The sequence below is a fragment of the Pinus tabuliformis genome, chromosome J (genome assembly GCF_031772625.1).
Source record: "Pinus tabuliformis cultivar Carrire ecotype Pingquan chromosome J, CPIR1, whole genome shotgun sequence".
NCBI lineage: Eukaryota > Viridiplantae > Streptophyta > Pinopsida > Pinales > Pinaceae > Pinus > Pinus tabuliformis.
In genome coordinates this window covers 1,103,538,258-1,103,544,397 of record NC_142295.1, presented here as the reverse complement: position 1 = coordinate 1,103,544,397, position 6,140 = coordinate 1,103,538,258, and positions in this window count along the sequence as shown.

The following is a 6,140-nucleotide window of genomic DNA, read 5'->3' as shown; positions in this document are numbered from 1 at the left end:
CTCAGCTTCTTACATTTTCTCTTCAATTTTATGTTCTTCTTCTGCCAAAGTCCTAAGTGAAGCATGGTATTGTCATGGACAATTTTGTCCACCTTGCTTTGTTTTTTCAGTGCTTCGTTTTCTTGTTTAATATGCCGGTTCAGGACTTCTAGCTCAAACACCTCTTGTTTTAAAGATTGGACCTATTCATTAAGAGGAAATATAGTGCTTGGACCTGCAAATGATTGCTCCAAGGTCTCCAAATAATTGTATGCCTCCTGCTGGTCAGGGTCAGTTTCAGGTGTTCTTCTTGGCCTAAACTCGAATTCTTGAGGACTGTTTTCTCTTTCTTGCTGAAAGGGACTTTCCTCTCGTGGAGGACTTGGCTCAATAACTAGCTGAATTGGAGTCTTTTCAGGTGTGCCTTCTCCCAAATCAATGAAATGTGATTGTTTTTCTTTAGTCACACTCATTTTTTCTTTAAGTCTACCGCTTCTTCTCACTTGTACATTAGTGCTCTTTTGCTGACTACTCTGTTTTTCTTTTTGTTTCTTCTTTGAGAGGGCAGTAGCTTGGAGTTGTACTAGTCTATCAGCCAAGGTTTGATAGTCTTCTTCTATTGAAGGTTCAGGTGATGGATATGATTTTTGAACAATTGTTTTCCCTTTATCCTTTTTCTGTTTCTTAGTTTTATCTCTCTTTTCCTCTTCTTCTTGAGCAGTTTCTTCAGTTTCTTCTGTAGGAGGATCTTGGGCTGCAGCACCCCTTTCTCTTCTCCTACTTCTTTTTGGGACTCTAGGGGAACTGCTAGCGGAAGCTTCAGTTACCTCTTGAAAATGATTCCTGACTAAAAACTTTTCCCATGTATCATTGTTACTCTTTAACTGCTCTTCTATGAGAATTCTAATTAACCCGTGATGATACAAGTGAGATTCAATATTGCCTATATTCTTTTGGACAGTGGAACTCATTTTCGTTAGGCTTCTTAACAGAAAGTAGGGTAAATTGATGGCATGGTCATCCATGAAATTCATCATAATTCTTGCATGGTACATATACATAGTGCCAAAGCGGCCCTCACATGTAACAAACTTTTGAACAAGTAATAACAATGCAGTCCATTCTTCCTTAATCACATGTACAGGAATCCCTTTGGTGAATATTGAAGTGTCCATACCTGGATTCTTAAGCATGTCTTTCCATCCCTGATCTTCCACTGTTCTGTTCTTAAACCATCTTTCTCCTTTTTGAGGTAGACTGGTTGCTGTTGCTATGGAGTTCTCTGTGATTGTGAATTGCAGGTCCCCTACTTCCACAGTGTGTCCATTGAATGATCGAGCAAATGCTTTCGTTACCTCCTTATCATATCCTCTAAATTTTTGAATGAACTTCAACCATTTTGCCTTCTTTAATGCTTCCTTTGTCTGTGGGTATCCTTCTAGATACTTTGAACCTTCAGGTTCAGCTCTAAGCAGTTTCCCCATCTTCGGCTCTCAACTTTGGCTGAAGCTTTGACTGTGTATGGATGCTCAAGGAGGATGCTCATGGGAAAAACAGATGGACTATGGATGTAAGTGGAATAGCCGCAATGTAATGCAAGGCAATACGGGTTTGAAACGGAACTGTGGAGTTTGAAACAGAGCTGCGGGGTTTGAAACAGAGCCGTGGAGTTTGCAGCAAAAATGAGAGTGGAAATGGTGTGAGTGTGAGGGAGTAGAAGACAAACACGAGAATGAGTTCAAATGCGTGCGGAAATGGGGTGATAAGAGAATGGAATAACAGCCAAATCCCTTGGAGTCGGGCGGCTTACGCACACGTTTCAGCATTGGCTGCGAAGATCGTGGTGGAGAAGAGACGTAGTACGATAGGTCTCTTCTCCCTTGTACGGCTAATTAATGAAAGTGCAGTCTCGATTTGAGTTTGAACTAAGAGTGATTATGAGACTGTTAGGAGGGTATGAGGTGGATGAAGGATTATCGTGGAGGAGAAGTGGGATGATCTTGCCGAATCATTGCATTTAGTGGCTCTTTCCACGATTTAATAACTATACGTAAAATGACATTAAATTGTTGTTGGGAAAAAATTTTGATCATACCTTCATAGATTTGCCTTTTGTTGATTAAGGTTGCTGACCCCTTATTGCTTTCTTATCTTGCAGGTGCCTCCCATCCTTGTTGCCCTTGGTGATGTTGATACCTCTGACTATGATTTTTGAAAACAGAGTACTGCTGCTGTAGAGACAGAGTGATGCTAGCTGCGGAAACTGGTGCGAGCTGCGGAAACAGTTCTCAGCTGTGGAAACTGAAACAACACCTTTCTGTCTATACCAAGAAGTAGTTAGAGAAGACTTAACTAAATGAAATAGTCCTGAGAGGGACTTTTATTGATGAAATGGAGTGAGATGAATGAAATGGAATGGAGATGATGGGATGGATGAACTGAAATGGCGAATGAGATGGAAAGAGAGAGAGAGAGATTTTTTTTGGAAAATACAAAGTGTCAGGTGCCCCTGATTTTCACCTTATATTTTCTGCATAAGACTGCCAATTCAAGATTGGTTTTCAGGCTTATACAAGAGACTTTTTTTTTTTTCTTTTTTTTTCTCTTTTTTTTTTTTTTCTTTTTTTTTTTTTTCAATTGAAAGAAACAAAGACTAGGCTGATGGAGGAGAAGAATTCTTCTCCACCAGCCTCATTGCAGAATCTTCTTGGAACATTTTAACAAATTCCTCCTTTGAGAGTGGCTTGTGGTAGACTTTCAATCGGTGGCCATTCACAATGAGAGGAGTTTGAAACTCATCAATGGTCTTTACTCGAACTGCTCCATTGTTAAAGACTTCATCAATCTCATATGGTCCAAGCCAATGAGTTTGAAATTTTCCTTTGAAGTCCTTAAACTTGGAATCAAACAATAGTGCCCAATATCCCTTCTAAAACTTTTTCTCTTTGATGTGTCGATCATGCCACTTAGTTCTTTGGTGCTGAACTAGATCAGTCCTTAAAATTGCATCTTGTCTTATCTCATCTAGCTCATTCAGCTGCTCCATTTTGTGCTTTTGGGCTTCTGATAGATTCATCCCCAACTGAACTGCCATCTTGAAGGTCTTGATTTGAAACTCAATGGGGAGCAAGACTTCTTTCCCATAAACAAGTTCATAGGGAGAATGTCCTGTTGTGTTCCTCCATGTAGTTCTATAGGCCCATAAGGCTTCAGGAAGCCTTTCTGCCCAATCTCTTCTATGAAGATGAACAGTTTTGGTGATGATGCTCTCAAGAACTTTATTTGTGGATTCCACTTGACCATTTGCTTGCGGATGGTATGGAGTAGATTTTCTATGCTTGATTTTGTATTCTTCCATCAGCTTCTCCATCAAGTTAGATGTAAATTGGCTTCCCTGATCTGTCACAATTTCTCTTGGGACACCAAAACGAGTAAAAATATCCTCAAAAAGAAATTGAACAACTCAATTTTCAGTGGCAGAAGGCAATGCCTTTGCTTCTACCCATTTAGTAACATAATCAGTACAAACCAATATATACTTCTTTTGCTTAGATGGTGGGTTAATGGGTCCAATGAAATCTAAAGCCCATTTTTCAAAGGGTTCGATGCATACCTGTGGCTGTAATGGCATTTCATTTGAAGGAGTTGGTCTCCCAACTCTTTGGCAGCTGTCACACCTTTTGACATATTGTTTTGCATCTTTGAAGAGAGAAGGCCAATAATATCCTAAAGAAAGGATTTTATAGGCCGTCCTCTTGTCAGCAAAGTGTCCGCCGCACGGTTCATCATGACATGCCTTAAGGATGTCAGGCATTTCATCTTCCCGAACACATCTTCTGATCACACAATCTAGCCTTGTTTTGAACAATTCATTAGAAATCCAAGAATACTTTGAGCTCTCCTGAATGATTTTCCTTTTCTCATTAGGAAATAAGTGTGGAGGTAGCTTCCCTGTAACCAAATAATTAGCAATGTCTGCATACCAAGGGGTTTTAGTAGTTATTGCAAACAAATATTCATCTGGAAACTTATCCTCTACAGGAGAATCTTCATTAGTATTTTGGATTCTAGACAAGAAATCAGCTACTGTATTTTGTTTCCCTGGTCTATCTAACACAGTAATATTGAATTCTTGTAAAAGTAAAATCCATCTTGTAACTCTGCCATTAGTAACAGGTTTATTCATGAGATATCTAATTGCAGAATGATCAGTATGGACAAAAGTTTCATAGCCTGTTATATAGTGTCTAAACTTGTTGATTGCATGAACAACGGCTAAGAACTCTTTTTCAGTCACAGTATAATTTAACTCAGTGGGAGTCAAATTTTTACTGGTGTAGTAAATGGCATAAGGGACCAAATCCTTTTGTCCCAAGATAGCTCCTAGAGCTCTATCTGAAGCATCTGTAGAAATGTGGAAAGGGAGTTTCCAATTTGGCCCTCTCAAAATGGGTGCCTCAGATATTCTAGTTTTTAAAGTTACAAATGTAGATTGACAGTCAGGATCCCACTTGAATTCACAGTCTTTGGTAAGTAATTTGAAGAGTGGAGATGCTATCTTGGTGAAGTTTTCAATAAATCTTCTATAATACCCAGTAAACCCAAGAAAACTTCTAACATCTTTTTGACAATTTGGAATAGGTAACTTGGAGATGACTTCGACTTTTGATCTATCAACTTTGATTCCATCTCCTGAAATATGATGTCCTAAAGCAATCCCTTCAGTAAACATCATGAAACATTTTTCATGACTTAATGAAAGATTTGTTTCTTTACATCTTATAAGGACTTTTTCCAAATTTTCTAATGCTTCTTCAAATGAATTACCATAAACTGTAAAATCATCCATATAGACCTCTACACAATCATGAATTAGATCAGAAAAGATTCCTAGTACTGCCCTTTGAAATGTTGCAGGTGCATTACATAATCCAAAAGGAATTACTCGGTAAGCAAAAGTTCCCCATGGACAGGTAAATGTGGTCTTGTCCTGGTCTTCAGGTGCTACCTGAATTTGATTGTAACCACTAAAACCATCCGAAAATGAGAAATACTTTTTACCTGCTAAAGTATCTAATACTTGATCAATAAAGGGCAAAGGAAAGTGATCCTTCAAGGTTGCTTTGTTCAATTCTCTGTAATCAATGCAAACCCTCCATTTACCATTCTTTTTAGGTACTATAACCAAAGGGGGAACCCACCGGCTATCTGAAATAGGGTAAATGAAGTTTACATTAAGTAACTTTTGGAGCTCTTCTTTCACTATCTCCCTAAGGTTTGGATTCATCCTTCTTTGAGGTTGTCTGATTGGTCTACTGTTTTCCTCAATGTAGATGTGATGAATGCAAGTCTTAGGATCAATACCTTTCATATCAGTATACTCCCATGCAAATGCAGTAGAATGTCTTTGCAAGATTTTGGTTAGCTCTCCCTGTTGTGATTTTTCCAAGTTTCTGTTGATGTTTAGTGTTTTTCCTGGAAAGATCTCAATGGCAGAACTACCAAACTCTTCCATAGAGAAAAGAGACATTTGTCTAGATGATAGACACTCTATGTCAGAATCCAACTGAAATTGTGTGGAGTCATATTCTGAAGATGGTTCAAAATTTTCTAATGTATTCAGAATTTGACTATCTTCACTAATCTCAGAAATGGTAAAGACAGGTTGTATAGTATCTTCATCATCAACCCACTCATTATCTCCTATTTCTGTGATTGCTTTTGCTGGAGGATACAGATTGAACTTCTTTGTCGAATTACCATCAGAAATGTACATATCCCCAGACCTACAACTTATGAAAGCATCAGCTGTGGCTAGCCAAGGTCTTCCTAAAATAAGAGGATGTCCTCCTAGATTACTCTTGGGAGTTAAAATCATGAAATCCACTGGATATTCCCAAGAGTCTAGGGAGACTGGAATGTCTTCTAATACACCATCTGGTTTAATAATTGATCGATCTGCAAGTTGCAATAAAGTAGGTGTAAAAAGAAGATTAGGAAGTTTTAGCTGGTCCATAGTCTGTCTACTCATGATGTTAATAGCAGCCCCTAAATCAATCAAAGTATTTGGTATTTCTACCCCATTGATATGTGTTTTGACAATTGGACTACCGGGATCTACATATTTCTGCATAGTAATTTTTCCCATCATGATATCTGCA